This window comes from Phyllobates terribilis, unplaced genomic scaffold (assembly GCF_046119375.1).
Source record: "Phyllobates terribilis strain yellow unplaced genomic scaffold, ASM4611937v1 Scaffold_142__1_contigs__length_4687701, whole genome shotgun sequence".
NCBI lineage: Eukaryota > Metazoa > Chordata > Amphibia > Anura > Dendrobatidae > Phyllobates > Phyllobates terribilis.
The window spans coordinates 1,037,973-1,058,568 of NW_027362902.1; the positions used below are offsets into that span (position 1 = coordinate 1,037,973).

Genomic DNA, 20,596 nt, shown 5'->3' on the forward strand with positions numbered 1-20,596 from the left:
TGAAACCAATTCTGGTTATCGCTTCTCGGCCTTTTGGCTACGATCAAGTGCTTTATTGCAGGAGATTGTGGTTGAAGGGCACTCGGGTACCCCTCTCCTTGGCCTGGCAGGATCGTCCACTTTGGTGGACTTAACCTGCTTGCTGCTATTAGGGAGAGGGCTTAGTCCCAGGGTAACGAGTTGCGATCCCCCAGCTTCCAGGTGTTTTTCGCTGCAAGAACACTGGGAGCGCAGATTGCAAGCGGCTGCAATTTGCAACCTTGTTGCGTTTTTCCATGGAGGTTGACCCTAACCTCGTGCCTCTTTATGCGAGGCTAAAAAACTCTATCCGAGTTCACTTCACGGCGGGTGGCTCGGATATGAGGAAATTAGGGTATGTAGTCCAGGACGTGCTCAGGAACCTTCTTGGCGTACAAAGGAATGAAATTCTCTCCATCCAGGATTATCCCAGAAGAGGTGACTATGACATCACATTCACCGGAGAAGGTATTTTTAGAGATGTACTAGAAAAGTTAAAAAAAGTTGAAAATAGTCCTGTTTTGAAAGGGATACAAATTGTTGAGCACGTCCTGGATGAGGTAAGACTGGTTATTGTAAAAATATTTTCGCCCTTTGTTTCTGCTCCAGAAGTAATGTCATTTCTAGCAATTTATTTTAAAAGTGTTAAATGTATTGGGAAGATATTAAACGAATATAACATATGGACATCTAAGTGGAAATTCCTTGTGAAGTGTACAAGAGATCCAAATACACCAGGTGGTATACGGCTCCCCCCTGCCCGTTTCAAAATTGGGCAAACAAATGGGGATTTCTTCTTTTCTGGGATGCCAGTATATTGCAGAAATTGTGGGCGCTATGGTCATTCAAAAGAAAACTGTCATGTATCATGTAGAAATTGTGCTAGTGAAGAACATGAGACAAAAGAATGCCCTAAGGAAAAGAAATGCAGTTTTTGCCAGACTCCAGGTCACTTTTATTTTTCTTGCCCTCACAGATTTCGGGAAGATGAGCAAAAGGGGAAGTCCAAGACGTCCGACCAAGGACCAAAAGATCAGACCACCCCTCAGGAGGAGGAACAACAACCTGGAGCCTCTGGAGACAATAAGGGCGTACCAAATAGTGAAGTGTCTCCAGAGTCTATGACAGGTAAAATACCAAATCCCAAAACCTGGCTGCAGGACCTGCGGGAGTCCAAAAGGAGGGCTGAGAAGGAGCAGAAGGGCACTACTGGTAAGGTCAAAAGGGACCGGCAAAAGGCCGACACAGAAGCCCATGCCCAGTCTGGGTCTCCTAGTGCTGAGGGCGCTGAGTGGATAAAGGTGGGTCCTAAGAAAAAGAAAAAGGGTGGTTCGGAGGAGGCAGCAGGAGGTGAACAGATGGACACTTCTCCAGAAGGGGACGTGGACGCTGGACCCTCAGGGGTTTCGGTCTCCGCTGCTACAGGTGGGGACCGGGATCTTGCTGCCTCTGAAGAGTCAGAGGCTCTGCCTTGTGCGCAACCTCCTCCTATAGGACGACCTTCTACAGGTCAAACAGGGGCGGCAGAACCCCTCGGGGACCCACCTGATGAGGAACTGCATGGCCAGCCAATGGAGACCCAGCGGGTTCTGCCAGCCAGCCCTCCGAGCTATGCCAGTGTAGCGTCGGGTTTATATAAATGTGGTAATCTTTCCTCCTCCACGGAGACTCTCGTGACGATACTATCAGATGAGGAGGGAGGCGCAAGCCCAGTGGTCTGATCAGGTTCATCGGACAGGTAAATCTGTTGCTCTTAGTTACCTAAGTAAAATTTCTACATTTTCTAATGATGGCTGAACTCAAAGGTATTTCCCTCAACGTGAGAGGCATAAAATCTAACACGAGAAGAACTGCTCTTTTTAATTTTTTTACGTGTTTTACTGCATCTGTATTTTTTCTGCAAGAATGTAATATCCCACATGAAATGTCATATCAAAAATATAAAGATGAGTGGAAGTGTGGGCCATCTGTCTGGTCCGGATCGAATGCTGCAGGATCAGCGGGTGTAGCCATACTTTTTAAAGGGAACGTTTTAATTGATTTTATTCAGGAAATTTTACCAGGTCGTATTTTATTAGTGAAAGCTTTTATTGATGGTATTAGATGGCAGTTTTTAAATTTTTATGGATCCCCAGAGAAAAATGAAAGAGCCGAAATGCTTGATCTTTTACCATTATTTATTAATAACTCTGAACCTTTTATCTTAGCAGGGGATTTTAATTGTGTTTTAAAAGGTGAAAACCGGCGCTCCAGCTCTGTAAGCAGGAACTACGATAAAACCTCAGGTATGCTACATGATATAGTCAAAGATGCTAAATTGATAGACATATATAAAGAGTGTCATAGTGACAGCCCAGAGGACGCCGGTTTCACTTGGAGCAATGCTAATTGTAGCTCTAGGATTGATTTTATTTTTGGTTCAGATAAAACAATACCTGCCAAATGTGAAGTTTTAACTAATATATTTTCAGACCATAAACTTTTATCCTTTACCATAAAAGTAAATGATAACAAAAAATGTGGTAAGAAAAGCTGGAAAATGAACGTATCCCTTTTAACCGACCCGCAGATTTTATCAGATTTTATTGAGTTTTATAGGAAATGTAGAAAAGGGAAAAAAACAAATGAGACTATGAGTGTATGGTGGGATAGAATGAAAGTAAAAATAAAAGACTTTTTTATTAAAAAGAGTATATGTAGAGCCAAAGAAAAATATGAAGAATATAGAATTTTAAATACCCGCCTACAAACATTATTTAAGCTCAGAGACAATGGGATAGATGTACAACTTGATATTTCAAACTTAAAAGAAGAGATTTCAAAATGGCTAGAACAAAAAGGAAAAGAGATAATTTTTCGTTCTAGAGTACAACATATAGAAGAAAATGAAAAGTGTTCCAGATATTTTTTTAGGAAAAATAAAAAAGAAAAAGTGATAATTGACCATATAGATGGTGAGAATAATATAAAAAATATGCTGGGTAAAGTTGAGGGTTTTTTTTCTAATCTTTTTAATGGAAAAAATATAGATAATAAATTAATGGATGATTCGCTGCAAGGACTAACAGCTGTTTTAGATCCCGCATCCCAAGAGTTTTTATCCCAAGTTTTAACGGAACAAGAAGTGTTAAAAACTATTAAAAGTTTTAAAACTGGAAAGGTCCCTGGTCCTGATGTCATCCCAATAGAATTTTATGTATGTTTTTATGATATTTTAAAAGATGATTTGTTTTATTTGTTTACTGAGGTTTTTAATAATAAGGTTTTATTAAATTCCTGGAAGAAAGGTGAAGTCTCCCTCCTATACAAAAAAGGTGATAAATCAAAATTAGAAAACTGGAGACCAATAACACTTTTAAATTGTGACTATAAAATAATGGCTAAAATTTGTGCAAATCGTCTAAAAGAAGTCATCAGCAAAGTTATTCATTCTAATCAAGTGTGTGGGGTGCCGGGGCGCAGTATATGGGACAATCTGAATTTAGTGAAAGACTGTATTGAGGATGTGAAAGACAGAAAGGGGAAAATGGCGATTTAATCTATTGATTTTGAAAAAGCATTTGACCGTGTCTCACACTTTTATCTTTTTAAAGTTTTAGAGAAAATGGGCATACCAGAAGGGTTTTTACTATCGCTTAAAGCATTTTACAAGGATTGTACAAGTAAGATTTTAGTGAATGGTTTTAAGACACAAGAGGTATTTTTACGGTCAGGGGTGAAACAGGGATGCCCTCTGTCCCACCTACTGTTTATCTGTGCACTGGAACCAATGTTATGTGCAATACGCCAAAATAAACAGATATGCGGTGTCCCTCTGCCTGGAAGCGGTGGTTTGGAGGCCAAGGTTGTAGGCTACATGGATGACGTGGCGGTCTTGTGTACAGATGCACCATCACTTACGGCCACTCTCCATCAAGTGCAATCCTTTTGTCTAGCTTCTGGTTTTAAAATCAATTTTAATAAGTGTAACATTTTAAGTGTTGGGGGGATGATTTTACGTGATGTACCAATTAATGTCTCCGAATCCATTTCCATTTTAGGTATATCATTCACTGAAAATAATGATGGTTATAATAGTTGGGAAACAGTTACACAGAAAATAAATACGAAAATATGTATGTGGAACATGAGGAGACTTACAATGGAGGGTAAAGTATTGGTTTTAAAGATGGTGATTTTACCTCTTTTATTGTATCTTAGCATGGTTTTCCCCCCGCCTGTTAATGTTTTAAAAAAGATAACCAAAACCTGTTTTACCTTCTTTTGGAACTCAAAAATGGAAAAGCTGAAAAGAGAAATCATGATGAAATCAAAAGTAAAAGGTGGTAAAGATTTTCCAGATTTTAATAGGTTTCTTTTAATCCATCTGTTCGTTTACTGTTTTAATGCCCTTTTTAAGAATCACTATTGGTCCTTTTTAATGCGTTTTAATACAGGATTTTTTATGAGAAAGTTTGGATGGTATGAAGTTAATATATCTGTGCCCCATGCTTTTAATTTGTCGACGCATTATGAGATTTTAAGGAAAATAGTGTCCGATTTTAATTTAGGGACTAAGAAAATAGAGGAATTAAGAAATAGTAAGAAACTAATTAAAGAAATACGTAAAAGTGAGGAAATATGTAATGTTGACAGATATGATGATGACAAATCTATGTCTATCTGGAAAATGATTAACGTTTTTTATCTTTTTAATGAACAGAGAGATCTGGCTTGGAGTTGCATGCACCGCTGTCTTCCTTGCCGGGCATTCCAATACAGAAGAGGATTTGTGAGGTCTGCCATCTGCCCAAGAGCCGGATGCCAAGACGAGGAAACGGTGGAACATCTATTATGGACATGTAATTTTGCAAAGGATTTCTGGAGAAGACTGCTCCCCCTACTGGAAAGGGTGGCAGACCTCAAGGACTTTACATATAAAACTGTGCTATACGGACTTATGGAATGCCCCACAATGGACCAGTACACAATGGCTTGGAAGACAGTGAACTGCGCCAAGTCATCTCTCTGGAAAGCGCGCAACATTGCTATTTTTAAACAAGATGTTTTATCAGTGAATGATGTTTTAAGTTTATGTTTATGTGAAATGTACACTTATTATTTAATTGACAAAAAGAAGAATGTACATATTTCCAAAAAATGGCTTGTTGACCAATGGAACCTAATTATTTAAAATCTTTGTATTTTTTGTTTTGTAAATTTCATTTGTCTTTTAACGTTTTGGTATTTGTTTAATTATGCTTGTAATTTGTTAAAGTTTTAATAAACGGTTTTATCCCTCTGCAGGGGATAGCCAAATTAAAAAAAAATCTGTTCTTATCAGTTTAATATCTGATACGTCCCCTATCTGGGGACCATATATTAAATGGATTTTTAGAACAGGGAGATGGAAAAAGAGCTTGCTCTGTCCACTCCACGCATTGACCTGGTATTGCAGTATCTCCAGGACCGGTGCACCCCTTCTTTAATGCAGTTTCTAAAATCAGAAAGAATTGAATTCAATGTTTTTTGTTCATTTTGCTTGTTTGTCGGATTTTGGGATGGACTCTTTGGCTTTGCTTTTCTTCTCCTCATTGGATTTTTCATGTTCAAAGTTGCAGAAGCCAGATTACAAGCTCATTTTGGTTCAACTTCAGCAACTGTGCATTGCATTGCCATGTAATGTGATGCAATGCTATCTTTCTAGCTCTCCCTTTTTACTTCCTTTTGGATAAACAGACATATTAGGCAAGCATTTTGGAGCTTTCACCTAAATAACTACAGGTGGTGAGATAAGCTGCACAATATAATTGACCTTTCAGTATATTGTTGCACACACACCATCTATTTAGCAAATGCCCTTGTTATCAACCGCAGCCTTTTAAACTCACCTGAGCTAACAGGTATGTGCGCTGGTTACTCTGCTGCGCTTAAAATTTCTTTTTTGGTTTGCTACAATGCCTTTTCTGAAACGTTGTCTCCCTCTGCTGGAACACTGACTTCTTTCATTTAATGCCTGCAGACTATAAAAGAGAACCCAACCCAAAAAGTTTGGTTGATTAGTCTGTGGCATTCTGTTAAACTGTTGCTTATGGCGGTCTCTGTGAGCTTCTCAGCGACATTCAGCCAGCCAGGTATCCTGCCTGCAGTAGATGGAATGTGGCAATGGAACGCTGGCTGCGCGTGTCATAATAGGCTCTGAGCCTTTATATACCTGTGCACAGCAGCAGCCACCTTCAGTCTGCTGCTGGACAGCCAGCAGCAGCAGCAGCAGGAGAGGTATGTAATCAGGAGCCCTCCTGCTAAGGGTAGACAGCTGCTCGTTCCACCCCACCCCCCGCCTTAATTGGTTCTCCTCCCTTCCAACGGTGTTGAGGCGGGTGGGAACAGCAGGGGGTGAAGGTGCTGTGTTTAAAGAGGTGGAGTTATGCAGATCTAAAACGCGTGGATTGCAGCAGCAGCAAGCCGAAAAGTGCAGGCATGTAAGGGATCTAGAGGTTGACAACATGTCTTCTTAACGGGAGTCCAGGAGCTCATCTCCACAAATGGACTTTTCAGGATCCTTGGGTGGCTCCGTAGTTTGAAACCAATTCTGGTTATCGCTTCTCGGCCTTTTGGCTAAGATCAAGTGTAGTATCTGTTCTTATCAGTTTAATATCTGATACGTCCCCTATCTGGGGACCATATATTAAATGGATTTTTAGAACAGGGAGATGGAAAAAGAGCTTGCTCTGTCCACTCCACGCATTGACCTGGTATTGCAGTATCTCCAGGACCGGTGCACCCCTTCTTTAATGCAGTTTCTAAAATCAGAAAGAATTGAATTCAATGTTTTTTGTTCATTTTGCTTGTTTGTCGGATTTTGGGATGGACTCTTTGGCTTTGCTTTTCTTCTCCTCATTGGATTTTTCATGTTCAAAGTTGCAGAAGCCAGATTACAAGCTCATTTTGGTTCAACTTCAGCAACTGTGCATTGCATTGCCATGTAATGTGATGCAATGCTATCTTTCTAGCTCTCCCTTTTTACTTCCTTTTGGATAAACAGACATATTAGGCAAGCATTTTGGAGCTTTCACCTAAATAACTACAGGTGGTGAGATAAGCTGCACAATATAATTGACCTTTCAGTATATTGTTGCACACACACCATCTATTTAGCAAATGCCCTTGTTATCAACAGCAGCCTTTTAAACTCACCTGAGCTAACAGGTATGTGCGCTGGTTACTCTGCTGCGCTTAAAATTTCTTTTTTGGTTTGCTACAATGCCTTTTCTGAAACGTTGTCTCCCTCTGCTGGAACACTGACTTCTTTCATTTAATGCCTGCAGACTATAAAAGAGAACCCAACCCAAAAAGTTTGGTTGATTAGTCTGTGGCATTCTGTTAAACTGTTGCTTATGGCGGTCTCTGTGAGCTTCTCAGCGACATTCAGCCAGCCAGGTATCCTGCCTGCAGTAGATGGAATGTGGCAATGGAACGCTGGCTGCGCGTGTCATAATAGGCTCTGAGCCTTTATATACCTGTGCACAGCAGCAGCCACCTTCAGTCTGCTGCTGGACAGCCAGCAGCAGCAGCAGCAGGAGAGGTATGTAATCAGGAGCCCTCCTGCTAAGGGTAGACAGCTGCTCGTTCCACCCCACCCCCCGCCTTAATTGGTTCTCCTCCCTTCCAACGGTGTTGAGGCGGGTGGGAACAGCAGGGGGTGAAGGTGCTGTGTTTAAAGAGGTGGAGTTATGCAGATCTAAAACGCGTGGATTGCAGCAGCAGCAAGCCGAAAAGTGCAGGCATGTAAGGGATCTAGAGGTTGACAACATGTCTTCTTAACGGGAGTCCAGGAGCTCATCTCCACAAATGGACTTTTCAGGATCCTTGGGTGGCTCCGTAGTTTGAAACCAATTCTGGTTATCGCTTCTCGGCCTTTTGGCTAAGATCAAGTGTAGTATCTGTTCTTATCAGTTTAATATCTGATACGTCCCCTATCTGGGGACCATATATTAAATGGATTTTTAGAACAGGGAGATGGAAAAAGAGCTTGCTCTGTCCACTCCACGCATTGACCTGGTATTGCAGTATCTCCAGGACCGGTGCACCCCTTCTTTAATGCAGTTTCTAAAATCAGAAAGAATTGAATTCAATGTTTTTTGTTCATTTTGCTTGTTTGTCGGATTTTGGGATGGACTCTTTGGCTTTGCTTTTCTTCTCCTCATTGGATTTTTCATGTTCAAAGTTGCAGAAGCCAGATTACAAGCTCATTTTGGTTCAACTTCAGCAACTGTGCATTGCATTGCCATGTAATGTGATGCAATGCTATCTTTCTAGCTCTCCCTTTTTACTTCCTTTTGGATAAACAGACATATTAGGCAAGCATTTTGGAGCTTTCACCTAAATAACTACAGGTGGTGAGATAAGCTGCACAATATAATTGACCTTTCAGTATATTGTTGCACACACACCATCTATTTAGCAAATGCCCTTGTTATCAACAGCAGCCTTTTAAACTCACCTGAGCTAACAGGTATGTGCGCTGGTTACTCTGCTGCGCTTAAAATTTCTTTTTTGGTTTGCTACAATGCCTTTTCTGAAACGTTGTCTCCCTCTGCTGGAACACTGACTTCTTTCATTTAATGCCTGCAGACTATAAAAGAGAACCCAACCCAAAAAGTTTGGTTGATTAGTCTGTGGCATTCTGTTAAACTGTTGCTTATGGCGGTCTCTGTGAGCTTCTCAGCGACATTCAGCCAGCCAAGTATCCTGCCTGCAGTAGATGGAATGTGGCAATGGAACGCTGGCTGCGCGTGTCATAATAGGCTCTGAGCCTTTATATACCTGTGCACAGCAGCAGCCACCTTCAGTCTGCTGCTGGACAGCCAGCAGCAGCAGCAGCAGGAGAGGTATGTAATCAGGAGCCCTCCTGCTAAGGGTAGACAGCTGCTCGTTCCACCCCACCCCCCGCCTTAATTGGTTCTCCTCCCTTCCAACGGTGTTGAGGCGGGTGGGAACAGCAGGGGGTGAAGGTGCTGTGTTTAAAGAGGTGGAGTTATGCAGATCTAAAACGCGTGGATTGCAGCAGCAGCAAGCCGAAAAGTGCAGGCATGTAAGGGATCTAGAGGTTGACAACATGTCTTCTTAACGGGAGTCCAGGAGCTCATCTCCACAAATGGACTTTTCAGGATCCTTGGGTGGCTCCGTAGTTTGAAACCAATTCTGGTTATCGCTTCTCGGCCTTTTGGCTAAGATCAAGTGTAGTATCTTTCGAAAAGGCGGTTTTGGATGTTGGCCGCCCTAGTAGATTGATACATTATGCACACTGGGGTTTAGGCGCTTGTTAGTACGCCAGGTGGCTAATATAGTCATCTGGTGGAAAGCATGGCCCCCCAGGATCGACGCCATTGGGCCGGGGAAGATCGAAAGCCCGAAGTGTGAAGTGCCCCAGGAGTGGTGACCCTGGGGTGCCTTAACTCACTGGGATTGGGAACCCCACTTGGGTTTATGGCACATTTGCACAAGCACTTCAAATTTTCTTTCTTCGCACACACCCTTATTCCGGGCCTTCTGGCCTTAGGATGGGGAATTTTTCAATTCCCGGTCGAAGGTCCGGGCAGTATTATACTGTGAAACCTTCACTATTTATTTAATTTCTTTGTCACTGTGTGTCCACTTATTCACGTGTGTCACGTCCTACTAGGATTTTGTCGGGATGCGGTTCCCTTACGGGTTCCTCTCTTGGCAGGTCTAGGGGGGGAGTGTGTGGCCATCAGGTTCCGCTCCCCCCTGAACCCCCCTGGCTCTCCTCTTTCGGGAGGAGAGCGTTGTTGGCTCCCCTCTTCCGGGAGGGGAGCACAGTCTTTGGCTCCCAGTGCCTTGCTCGGGTGAGAACTCGGGCAGGTGCTGGGGGTAAGATTGGGTCGCCTCTGGCTTCGGCTGGAGGTGGCTTTTTGTCCCTGTTCCTCGCTGTGGCCTTTTGGCTCGGAGGGACGGGGAATGGTTTGGGGGACCCTTCTCCTTTTGGAGAGGGTTTCAAGAAGACCAGCATCCTAGTGCACTTTTTTTGTGGCACTTGTCACTTTTTTAAGCGCACTCGGGTTTTGTACACGAATTCGGGCTTTCGATAAAAAAATCTGTTCTTATCAGTTTAATATCTGATACGTCCCCTATCTGGGGACCATATATTAAATGGATTTTTAGAACAGGGAGATGGAAAAAGAGCTTGCTCTGTCCACTCCACGCATTGACCTGGTATTGCAGTATCTCCAGGACCGGTGCACCCCTTCTTTAATGCAGTTTCTAAAATCAGAAAGAATTGAATTCAATGTTTTTTGTTCATTTTGCTTGTTTGTCGGATTTTGGGATGGACTCTTTGGCTTTGCTTTTCTTCTCCTCATTGGATTTTTCATGTTCAAAGTTGCAGAAGCCAGATTACAAGCTCATTTTGGTTCAACTTCAGCAACTGTGCATTGCATTGCCATGTAATGTGATGCAATGCTATCTTTCTAGCTCTCCCTTTTTACTTCCTTTTGGATAAACAGACATATTAGGCAAGCATTTTGGAGCTTTCACCTAAATAACTACAGGTGGTGAGATAAGCTGCACAATATAATTGACCTTTCAGTATATTGTTGCACACACACCATCTATTTAGCAAATGCCCTTGTTATCAACAGCAGCCTTTTAAACTCACCTGAGCTAACAGGTATGTGCGCTGGTTACTCTGCTGCGCTTAAAATTTCTTTTTTGGTTTGCTACAATGCCTTTTCTGAAACGTTGTCTCCCTCTGCTGGAACACTGACTTCTTTCATTTAATGCCTGCAGACTATAAAAGAGAACCCAACCCAAAAAGTTTGGTTGATTAGTCTGTGGCATTCTGTTAAACTGTTGCTTATGGCGGTCTCTGTGAGCTTCTCAGCGACATTCAGCCAGCCAGGTATCCTGCCTGCAGTAGATGGAATGTGGCAATGGAACGCTGGCTGCGCGTGTCATAATAGGCTCTGAGCCTTTATATACCTGTGCACAGCAGCAGCCACCTTCAGTCTGCTGCTGGACAGCCAGCAGCAGCAGCAGCAGGAGAGGTATGTAATCAGGAGCCCTCCTGCTAAGGGTAGACAGCTGCTCGTTCCACCCCACCCCCCGCCTTAATTGGTTCTCCTCCCTTCCAACGGTGTTGAGGCGGGTGGGAACAGCAGGGGGTGAAGGTGCTGTGTTTAAAGAGGTGGAGTTATGCAGATCTAAAACGCGTGGATTGCAGCAGCAGCAAGCCGAAAAGTGCAGGCATGTAAGGGATCTAGAGGTTGACAACATGTCTTCTTAACGGGAGTCCAGGAGCTCATCTCCACAAATGGACTTTTCAGGATCCTTGGGTGGCTCCGTAGTTTGAAACCAATTCTGGTTATCGCTTCTCGGCCTTTTGGCTAAGATCAAGTGTAGTATCTGTTCTTATCAGTTTAATATCTGATACGTCCCCTATCTGGGGACCATATATTAAATGGATTTTTAGAACAGGGAGATGGAAAAAGAGCTTGCTCTGTCCACTCCACGCATTGACCTGGTATTGCAGTATCTCCAGGACCGGTGCACCCCTTCTTTAATGCAGTTTCTAAAATCAGAAAGAATTGAATTCAATGTTTTTTGTTCATTTTGCTTGTTTGTCGGATTTTGGGATGGACTCTTTGGCTTTGCTTTTCTTCTCCTCATTGGATTTTTCATGTTCAAAGTTGCAGAAGCCAGATTACAAGCTCATTTTGGTTCAACTTCAGCAACTGTGCATTGCATTGCCATGTAATGTGATGCAATGCTATCTTTCTAGCTCTCCCTTTTTACTTCCTTTTGGATAAACAGACATATTAGGCAAGCATTTTGGAGCTTTCACCTAAATAACTACAGGTGGTGAGATAAGCTGCACAATATAATTGACCTTTCAGTATATTGTTGCACACACACCATCTATTTAGCAAATGCCCTTGTTATCAACAGCAGCCTTTTAAACTCACCTGAGCTAACAGGTATGTGCGCTGGTTACTCTGCTGCGCTTAAAATTTCTTTTTTGGTTTGCTACAATGCCTTTTCTGAAACGTTGTCTCCCGCTGCTGGAACACTGACTTCTTTCATTTAATGCCTGCAGACTATAAAAGAGAACCCAACCCAAAAAGTTTGGTTGATTAGTCTGTGGCATTCTGTTAAACTGTTGCTTATGGCGGTCTCTGTGAGCTTCTCAGCGACATTCAGCCAGCCAGGTATCCTGCCTGCAGTAGATGGAATGTGGCAATGGAACGCTGGCTGCGCGTGTCATAATAGGCTCTGAGCCTTTATATACCTGTGCACAGCAGCAGCCACCTTCAGTCTGCTGCTGGACAGCCAGCAGCAGCAGCAGCAGGAGAGGTATGTAATCAGGAGCCCTCCTGCTAAGGGTAGACAGCTGCTCGTTCCACCCCACCCCCCGCCTTAATTGGTTCTCCTCCCTTCCAACGGTGTTGAGGCGGGTGGGAACAGCAGGGGGTGAAGGTGCTGTGTTTAAAGAGGTGGAGTTATGCAGATCTAAAACGCGTGGATTGCAGCAGCAGCAAGCCGAAAAGTGCAGGCATGTAAGGGATCTAGAGGTTGACAACATGTCTTCTTAACGGGAGTCCAGGAGCTCATCTCCACAAATGGACTTTTCAGGATCCTTGGGTGGCTCCGTAGTTTGAAACCAATTCTGGTTATCGCTTCTCGGCCTTTTGGCTAAGATCAAGTGTAGTATCTTTCGAAAAGGCGGTTTTGGATGTTGGCCGCCCTAGTAGATTGATACATTATGCACACTGGGGTTTAGGCGCTTGTTAGTACGCCAGGTGGCTAATATAGTCATCTGGTGGAAAGCATGGCCCCCCAGGATCGACGCCATTGGGCCGGGGAAGATCGAAAGCCCGAAGTGTGAAGTGCCCCAGGAGTGGTGACCCTGGGGTGCCTCAACTCACTGGGATTGGGAACCCCACTTGAGTTTATGGCACATTTGCACTAGCACTTCAATATTTCTTTCTTCACACACACCCTTATTCCGGGCCTTCTGGCCTTAGGATGGGGAATTATTCAATTCCCGGTCGAAGGTCCGGGCAGTATTATACTGTGAAACCTTCACTATTTATTTAATTTTTTTGTCACTGTGTGTCCACTTTTTCACGTGTGTCCACGTCCTTACTAGGATTTTGTCGGGATGCGGTTCCCTTACGGGTTCCTCTCTTGGCAGGTCTAGGGGGGGAGTGTGTGGCCATCAGGTTCCGCTCCCCCCTGAACCCCCCTGGCTCTCCTCTTTCTGGAGGAGAGCGTTGTTGGCTCCCCTCTTCCGGGAGGGGAGCACAGTCTTTGGCTCCCAGTGCCTTGCTCGGGTGAGAACTCGGGCAGGTGCTGGGGGTAAGATTGGGTCGCCTCTGGCTCCGGCTGGAGGTGGCTTTTTGTCCCTGTTCCTCGCTGTGGCCTTCTGGCTCGGAGGGACGGGGAATGGTTTGGGGGACTCTTCTCCTTTTGGAGAGGGTTTCAAGAAGACCAGCATCCTAGTGCACTTTTTTTGTGGCACTTGTCACTTTTTTAAGCGCACTCGGGTTTTGTACACGAATTCGGGCTTTCGAAAAAAAAAGAAAAAAAAAAAAAAATCTGTTCTTATCAGTTTAATATCTGATACGTCCCCTATCTGGGGACCATATATTAAATGGATTTTTAGAACAGGGAGATGGAAAAAGAGCTTGCTCTGTCCACTCCACGCATTGACCTGGTATTGCAGTATCTCCAGGACCGGTGCACCCCTTCTTTAATGCAGTTTCTAAAATCAGAAAGAATTGAATTCAATGTTTTTTGTTCATTTTGCTTGTTTGTCGGATTTTGGGATGGACTCTTTGGCTTTGCTTTTCTTCTCCTCATTGGATTTTTCATGTTCAAAGTTGCAGAAGCCAGATTACAAGCTCATTTTGGTTCAACTTCAGCAACTGTGCATTGCATTGCCATGTAATGTGATGCAATGCTATCTTTCTAGCTCTCCCTTTTTACTTCCTTTTGGATAAACAGACATATTAGGCAAGCATTTTGGAGCTTTCACCTAAATAACTACAGGTGGTGAGATAAGCTGCACAATATAATTGACCTTTCAGTATATTGTTGCACACACACCATCTATTTAGCAAATGCCCTTGTTATCAACAGCAGCCTTTTAAACTCACCTGAGCTAACAGGTATGTGCGCTGGTTACTCTGCTGCGCTTAAAATTTCTTTTTTGGTTTGCTACAATGCCTTTTCTGAAACGTTGTCTCCCTCTGCTGGAACACTGACTTCTTTCATTTAATGCCTGCAGACTATAAAAGAGAACCCAACCCAAAAAGTTTGGTTGATTAGTCTGTGGCATTCTGTTAAACTGTTGCTTATGGCGGTCTCTGTGAGCTTCTCAGCGACATTCAGCCAGCCAGGTATCCTGCCTGCAGTAGATGGAATGTGGCAATGGAACGCTGGCTGCGCGTGTCATAATAGGCTCTGAGCCTTTATATACCTGTGCACAGCAGCAGCCACCTTCAGTCTGCTGCTGGACAGCCAGCAGCAGCAGCAGCAGGAGAGGTATGTAATCAGGAGCCCTCCTGCTAAGGGTAGACAGCTGCTCGTTCCACCCCACCCCCCGCCTTAATTGGTTCTCCTCCCTTCCAACGGTGTTGAGGCGGGTGGGAACAGCAGGGGGTGAAGGTGCTGTGTTTAAAGAGGTGGAGTTATGCAGATCTAAAACGCGTGGATTGCAGCAGCAGCAAGCCGAAAAGTGCAGGCATGTAAGGGATCTAGAGGTTGACAACATGTCTTCTTAACGGGAGTCCAGGAGCTCATCTCCACAAATGGACTTTTCAGGATCCTTGGGTGGCTCCGTAGTTTGAAACCAATTCTGGTTATCGCTTCTCGGCCTTTTGGCTAAGATCAAGTGTAGTATCTGTTCTTATCAGTTTAATATCTGATACGTCCCCTATCTGGGGACCATATATTAAATGGATTTTTAGAACAGGGAGATGGAAAAAGAGCTTGCTCTGTCCACTCCACGCACTGACCTGGTATTGCAGTATCTCCAGGACCGGTGCACCCCTTCTTTAATGCAGTTTCTAAAATCAGAAAGAATTGAATTCAATGTTTTTTGTTCATTTTGCTTGTTTGTCGGATTTTGGGATGGACTCTTTGGCTTTGCTTTTCTTCTCCTCATTGGATTTTTCATGTTCAAAGTTGCAGAAGCCAGATTACAAGCTCATTTTGGTTCAACTTCAGCAACTGTGCATTGCATTGCCATGTAATGTGATGCAATGCTATCTTTCTAGCTCTCCCTTTTTACTTCCTTTTGGATAAACAGACATATTAGGCAAGCATTTTGGAGCTTTCACCTAAATAACTACAGGTGGTGAGATAAGCTGCACAATATAATTGACCTTTCAGTATATTGTTGCACACACACCATCTATTTAGCAAATGCCCTTGTTATCAACAGCAGCCTTTTAAACTCACCTGCGCTAACAGGTATGTGCGCTGGTTACTCTGCTGCGCTTAAAATTTCTTTTTTGGTTTGCTACAATGCCTTTTCTGAAACGTTGTCTCCCTCTGCTGGAACACTGACTTCTTTCATTTAATGCCTGCAGACTATAAAAGAGAACCCAACCCAAAAAGTTTGGTTGATTAGTCTGTGGCATTCTGTTAAACTGTTGCTTATGGCGGTCTCTGTGAGCTTCTCAGCGACATTCAGCCAGCCAGGTATCCTGCCTGCAGTAGATGGAATGTGGCAATGGAACGCTGGCTGCGCGTGTCATAATAGGCTCTGAGCCTTTATATACCTGTGCACAGCAGCAGCCACCTTCAGTCTGCTGCTGGACAGCCAGCAGCAGCAGCAGCAGGAGAGGTATGTAATCAGGAGCCCTCCTGCTAAGGGTAGACAGCTGCTCGTTCCACCCCACCCCCCGCCTTAATTGGTTCTCCTCCCTTCCAACGGTGTTGAGGCGGGTGGGAACAGCAGGGGGTGAAGGTGCTGTGTTTAAAGAGGTGGAGTTATGCAGATCTAAAACGCGTGGATTGCAGCAGCAGCAAGCCGAAAAGTGCAGGCATGTAAGGGATCTAGAGGTTGACAACATGTCTTCTTAACGGGAGTCCAGGAGCTCATCTCCACAAATGGACTTTTCAGGATCCTTGGGTGGCTCCGTAGTTTGAAACCAATTCTGATTATCGCTTCTCGGCCTTTTGGCTAAGATCAAGTGTAGTATCTGTTCTTATCAGTTTAATATCTGATACGTCCCCTATCTGGGGACCATATATTAAATGGATTTTTAGAAAAGGGAGATGGAAAAAGAGCTTGCTCTGTCCACTCCAAGCATTGACCTGGTATTGCAGTATCTCCAGGACCGGTGCACCCCTTCTTTAATGCAGTTTCTAAAATCAGAAAGAATTGAATTCAATGTTTTTTGTTCATTTTGCTTGTTTGTCGGATTTTGGGATGGACTCTTTGGCTTTGCTTTTCTTCTCCTCATTGGATTTTTCATGTTCAAAGTTGCAGAAGCCAGATTACAAGCTCATTTTGGTTCAACTTCAGCAACTGTGCATTGCATTGCCATGTAATGTGATGCAATGCTATCTTTCTAGTTCTCCCTTTTTACTTCCTTTTGGATAAACAGACATATTAGGCAAGCATTTTGGAGCTTTCACCTAAATAACTACAGGTGGTGAGATAAGCTGCACAATATAATTGACCTTTCAGTATATTGTTGCACACACACCATCTATTTAGCAAATGCCCTTGTTATCAACAGCAGCCTTTTAAACTCACCTGAGCTAACAGGTATGTGCGCTGGTTACTCTGCTGCGCTTAAAATTTCTTTTTTGGTTTGCTACAATGCCTTTTCTGAAACGTTGTCTCCCTCTGCTGGAACACTGACTTCTTTCATTTAATGCCTGCAGACTATAAAAGAGAACCCAACCCAAAAAGTTTGGTTGATTAGTCTGTGGCATTCTGTTAAACTGTTGCTTATGGCGGTCTCTGTGAGCTTCTCAGCGACATTCAGCCAGCCAGGTATCCTGCCTGCAGTAGATGGAATGTGGCAATGGAACGCTGGCTGCGCGTGTCATAATAGGCTCTGAGCCTTTATATACCTGTGCACAGCAGCAGCCACCTTCAGTCTGCTGCTGGACAGCCAGCAGCAGCAGCAGCAGGAGAGGTATGTAATCAGGAGCCCTCCTGCTAAGGGTAGACAGCTGCTCGTTCCACCCCACCCCCCGCCTTAAATGGTTCTCCTCCCTTCCAACGGTGTTGAGGCGGGTGGGAACAGCAGGGGGTGAAGGTGCTGTGTTTAAAGAGGTGGAGTTATGCAGATCTAAAACGCGTGGATTGCAGCAGCAGCAAGCCGAAAAGTGCAGGCATGTAAGGGATCTAGAGGTTGACAACATGTCTTCTTAACGGGAGTCCAGGAGCTCATCTCCACAAATGGACTTTTCAGGATCCTTGGGTGGCTCCGTAGTTTGAAACCAATTCTGGTTATCGCTTCTCGGCCTTTTGGCTAAGATCAAGTGTAGTATCTGTTCTTATCAGTTTAATATCTGATACGTCCCCTATCTGGGGACCATATATTAAATGGATTTTTAGAACAGGGAGATGGAAAAAGAGCTTGCTCTGTCCACTCCACGCATTGACCTGGTATTGCAGTATCTCCAGGACCGGTGCACCCCTTCTTTAATGCAGTTTCTAAAATCAGAAAGAATTGAATTCAATGTTTTTTGTTCATTTTGCTTGTTTGTCGGATTTTGGGATGGACTCTTTGGCTTTGCTTTTCTTCTCCTCATTGGATTTTTCATGTTCAAAGTTGCAGAAGCCAGATTACAAGCTCATTTTGGTTCAACTTCAGCAACTGTGCATTGCATTGCCATGTAATGTGATGCAATGCTATCTTTCTAGCTCTCCCTTTTTACTTCCTTTTGGATAAACAGACATATTAGGCAAGCATTTTGGAGCTTTCACCTAAATAACTACAGGTGGTGAGATAAGCTGCACAATATAATTGACCTTTCAGTATATTGTTGCACACACACCATCTATTTAGCAAATGCCCTTGTTATCAACTGCAGCCTTTTAAACTCACCTGAGCTAACAGGTATGTGCGCTGGTTACTCTGCTGCGCTTAAAATTTCTTTTTTGGTTTGCTACAATGCCTTTTCTGAAACGTTGTCTCCCTCTGCTGGAACACTGACTTCTTTCATTTAATGCCTGCAGACTATAAAAGAGAACCCAACCCAAAAAGTTTGGTTGATTAGTCTGTGGCATTCTGTTAAACTGTTGCTTATGGCGGTCTCTGTGAGCTTCTCAGCGACATTCAGCCAGCCAGGTATCCTGCCTGCAGTAGATGGAATGTGGCAATGGAACGCTGGCTGCGCGTGTCATAATAGGCTCTGAGCCTTTATATACCTGTGCACAGCAGCAGCCACCTTCAGTCTGCTGCTGGACAGCCAGCAGCAGCAGCAGCAGGAGAGGTATGTAATCAGGAGCCCTCCTGCTAAGGGTAGACAGCTGCTCGTTCCACCCCACCCCCCGCCTTAATTGGTTCTCCTCCCTTCCAACGGTGTTGAGGCGGGTGGGAACAGCAGGGGGTAAAGGTGCTGTGTTTAAAGAGGTGGAGTTATGCAGATCTAAAACGCGTGGATTGCAGCAGCAGCAAGCCGAAAAGTGCGGGCATGTAAGGGATCTAGAGGTTGACAACATGTCTTCTTAACGGGAGTCCAGGAGCTCATCTCCACAAATGGACTTTTCAGGATCCTTGGGTGGCTCCGTAGTTTGAAACCAATTCTGGTTATCGCTTCTCGGCCTTTTGGCTAAGATCAAGTGTAGTATCTGTTCTTATCAGTTTAATATCTGATACGTCCCCTATCTGGGGACCATATATTAAATGGATTTTTAGAACAGGGAGATGGAAAAAGAGCTTGCTCTGTCCACTCCACGCATTGACCTGGTATTGCAGTATCTCCAGGACCGGTGCACCCCTTCTTTAATGCAGTTTCTAAAATCAGAAAGAATTGAATTCAATGTTTTTTGTTCATTTTGCTTGTTTGTCGGATTTTGGGATGGACTCTTTGGCTTTGCTTTTCTTCTCCTCATTGGATTTTTCATGTTCAAAGTTGCAGAAGCCAGATTACAAGCTCATTTTGGTTCAACTTCAGCAACTGTGCATTGCATTGCCATGTAATGTGATGCAATGCTATCTTTCTAGCTCTCCCTTTTTACTTCCTTTTGGATAAACAGACATATTAGGCAAGCATTTTTTAGCTTTCACCTAAATAACTACAGGTGGTGAGATAAGCTGCACAATATAATTGACCTTTCAGTATATTGTTGCACACACACCATCTATTTAGCAAATGCCCTTGTTATCAACAGCAGCCTTTTAAACTCACCTGAGCTAACAGGTATGTGCGCTGGTTACTCTGCTGCGCTTAAAATTTCTTTTTTGGTTTGCTACAATGCCTTTTCTGAAACGTTGTCTCCCTCTGCTGGAACACTGACTTCTTTCATTTAATGCCTGCAGACTATAAAAGAGAACCCAACCCAAAAAGTTTGGTTGATTAGTCTGTGGCATTCTGTTAAACTGTTGCTTATGGCGGTCTCTGTGAGCTTCTCAGCGACATTCAGCCAGCCAGGTATCCTGCCTGCAGTAGATGGAATGTGGCAATGGAACGCTGGCTGCGCGTGTCATAATAGGCTCTGAGCCTTTATATACCTGTGCACAGCAGCAGCCACATTCAGTCTGCTGCTGGACAGCCAGCAGCAGCAGCAGCAGGAGAGGTATGTAATCAGGAGCCCTCCTGCTAAGGGTAGACAGCTGCTCGTTCCACCCCACCCCCCGCCTTAATTGGTTCTCCTCCCTTCCAACGGTGTTGAGGCGGGTGGGAACAGCAGGGGGTGAAGGTGCTGTGTTTAAAGAGGTGGAGTTATGCAGATCTAAAACGCGTGGATTGCAGCAGCAGCAAGCCGAAAAGTGCAGGCATGTAAGGGATCTAGAGGTTGACAACATGTCTTCTTAACGGGAGTCCAGGAGCTCATCTCCACAAATGGACTTTTCAGGATCCTTGGGTGGCTCCGTAGTTTGAAACCAATTCTGGTTATCGCTTCTCGGCCTTTTGGCTAAGATCAAGTGTAGTATCTGTTCTTATCAGTTTAATATCTGATACGTCCCCTATCTGGGGACCATATATTAAATGGATTTTTAGAACAGGGAGATGGAAAAAGAACTTGCTCTGTCCACTCCACGCATTGACCTGGTATTGCAGTATCTCCAGGACCGGTGCACCCCTTCTTTAATGCAGTTTCTAAAATCAGAAAGAATTGAATTCAATGTTTTTTGTTCATTTTGCTTGTTTGTCGGATTTTGGGATGGACTCTTTGGCTTTGCTTTTCTTCTCCTCATTGGATTTTTCATGTTCAAAGTTGCAGAAGCCAGATTACAAGCTCATTTTGGTTCAACTTCAGCAACTGTGCATTGCATTGCCATGTAATGTGATGCAATGCTATCTTTCTAGCTCTCCCTTTTTACTTCCTTTTGGATAAACAGACATATTAGGCAAGCATTTTGGAGCTTTCACCTAAATAACTACA

The 20,596-nt window shown here is 43.9% G+C and overlaps 10 non-coding genes and 3 pseudogenes across 10 annotated transcripts; all 13 read left to right on the forward strand.

Annotated features, from left to right (window-relative positions):
- Window positions 1–5,292: 5,292 nt before the first annotated feature.
- On the forward strand, window positions 5,293–5,480 carry LOC141206257 (U2 spliceosomal RNA). The gene has a single exon (XR_012276913.1). It is a non-coding gene; the product is annotated as a U2 spliceosomal RNA (small nuclear RNA).
- Window positions 5,481–6,595: 1,115 nt separating this feature from the next.
- LOC141205704 (U2 spliceosomal RNA) lies at window positions 6,596–6,786 on the forward strand. The gene has a single exon (XR_012276381.1). It is a non-coding gene; the product is annotated as a U2 spliceosomal RNA (small nuclear RNA).
- Window positions 6,787–7,901: 1,115 nt separating this feature from the next.
- LOC141205715 (U2 spliceosomal RNA) lies at window positions 7,902–8,092 on the forward strand. Its single transcript, XR_012276392.1, has one exon. It is a non-coding gene; the product is annotated as a U2 spliceosomal RNA (small nuclear RNA).
- Window positions 8,093–9,207: 1,115 nt separating this feature from the next.
- Window positions 9,208–9,299, forward strand: LOC141206421 (U2 spliceosomal RNA; annotated as a pseudogene).
- Window positions 9,300–10,088: 789 nt separating this feature from the next.
- LOC141206233 (U2 spliceosomal RNA) lies at window positions 10,089–10,267 on the forward strand (annotated as a pseudogene).
- A 1,115-nt stretch (window positions 10,268–11,382) lies between these two features.
- LOC141205727 (U2 spliceosomal RNA) lies at window positions 11,383–11,573 on the forward strand. Its single transcript, XR_012276403.1, has one exon. It is a non-coding gene; the product is annotated as a U2 spliceosomal RNA (small nuclear RNA).
- Window positions 11,574–12,688: 1,115 nt separating this feature from the next.
- LOC141206422 (U2 spliceosomal RNA) lies at window positions 12,689–12,780 on the forward strand (annotated as a pseudogene).
- A 796-nt stretch (window positions 12,781–13,576) lies between these two features.
- LOC141206352 (U2 spliceosomal RNA) lies at window positions 13,577–13,766 on the forward strand. The gene has a single exon (XR_012276981.1). It is a non-coding gene; the product is annotated as a U2 spliceosomal RNA (small nuclear RNA).
- Window positions 13,767–14,881: 1,115 nt separating this feature from the next.
- LOC141205964 (U2 spliceosomal RNA) lies at window positions 14,882–15,072 on the forward strand. The gene has a single exon (XR_012276634.1). It is a non-coding gene; the product is annotated as a U2 spliceosomal RNA (small nuclear RNA).
- Window positions 15,073–16,187: 1,115 nt separating this feature from the next.
- LOC141206008 (U2 spliceosomal RNA) lies at window positions 16,188–16,378 on the forward strand. The gene has a single exon (XR_012276677.1). It is a non-coding gene; the product is annotated as a U2 spliceosomal RNA (small nuclear RNA).
- A 1,115-nt stretch (window positions 16,379–17,493) lies between these two features.
- LOC141205739 (U2 spliceosomal RNA) lies at window positions 17,494–17,684 on the forward strand. The gene has a single exon (XR_012276414.1). It is a non-coding gene; the product is annotated as a U2 spliceosomal RNA (small nuclear RNA).
- A 1,115-nt stretch (window positions 17,685–18,799) lies between these two features.
- On the forward strand, window positions 18,800–18,990 carry LOC141205752 (U2 spliceosomal RNA). The gene has a single exon (XR_012276426.1). It is a non-coding gene; the product is annotated as a U2 spliceosomal RNA (small nuclear RNA).
- A 1,115-nt stretch (window positions 18,991–20,105) lies between these two features.
- Window positions 20,106–20,296, forward strand: LOC141206150 (U2 spliceosomal RNA). Its single transcript, XR_012276816.1, has one exon. It is a non-coding gene; the product is annotated as a U2 spliceosomal RNA (small nuclear RNA).
- Window positions 20,297–20,596: the final 300 nt, after the last annotated feature.